This window comes from Colobus angolensis, unplaced genomic scaffold (genome assembly GCF_000951035.1).
Source record: "Colobus angolensis palliatus isolate OR3802 unplaced genomic scaffold, Cang.pa_1.0 Scaffold114, whole genome shotgun sequence".
In the NCBI taxonomy this organism is placed as follows: domain Eukaryota; kingdom Metazoa; phylum Chordata; class Mammalia; order Primates; family Cercopithecidae; genus Colobus; species Colobus angolensis.
In genome coordinates, this window is record NW_012112475.1 from 353,683 (window position 1) to 354,735 (window position 1,053).

A 1,053-nucleotide genomic window follows, 5' to 3' on the forward strand; every position below is an offset into this window, starting at 1 on the left:
GTGGCCACGCAGGGCGCAGACAGGGGGGTCCGGGGCCGCGCCACTTTCTTCATCGAAGCCTCCTTCTGCGTGGGAAACGCCGGGGCTTTATGAGCCGACCACGCCCGCCCCTCTTGTCCTCACCTGTGCCTGGGAGCTCCTCGGGCTAGGGAGGTCCCGGACCAGAGGTTTCCCCGCCCGATTGCCCACCGCCCACTGCCCTCTCCCTCAGTCTGATTCCCTCACCTCCATCGCCATCCAGACTGACCTGGCTCTTGGCTGGCCCTGGCCCTCTTCTCCCTACTTTTTGTTTTGTTTTGTTTTCTAGACAGAGTTTCACTCTGTCACCCAGGCTGGACTGCATGGCGCGATCTTGGCTCACTGCAACCTCCTGGGTTCAGGCGATTCTGCCACTTCAGCCTCCCAAGTAGCTGGGACCACATGTGTGCGCCACCACGCTTGGCTAATTTTATTTTTATTTTTATTTTCTATTTTTTATAGACGGGGTCTCACTTATTGTCCAAGTCGGTCTCAAACTCCTGGGCTCAAGGGAATCTGCCTGCCTCGGCCTCCCAAAGTGCTGGGATTACATTACAGGCGTGAGCCACCGTGCCCGGTCTAAGTGGTCTCTCTTTTAACTTAAAAGCAAACATGAACCTTCTTTTGGCCTTTGAGATTTGGCCTTTGCCTGCCTCTCCGACCCGTGTTAACTTTGCTGCACCACTGTGCACCGAGCGCAGCAGGTAAGTTCCTGCTGCGGGAACCCAGCAGGAGCTGTCTTGGACACTGCTGTCATAGCTTGTTGCTTCCTTTCCTGGGAAGGAAATAGCCATTGGGTTTTGTACCTTCGATACAGGTAGCCAGTGGTCATATGTGGCTATTGAGTACGTGAAATGTGTTTAGTGTGACCTAGAAACTGAATTTTCAAATTTAATTTTAATTAATTTAAATTTAAAATGTAAAACTGAAGCAATGTAAAAATATTTTTCCTCTTAAACACAACTTTTTAGTTAGAACTACATTTCATGCTTGTCAAAACTGAGCATTGGGATGAGATGTGCTGTACTGTAAACT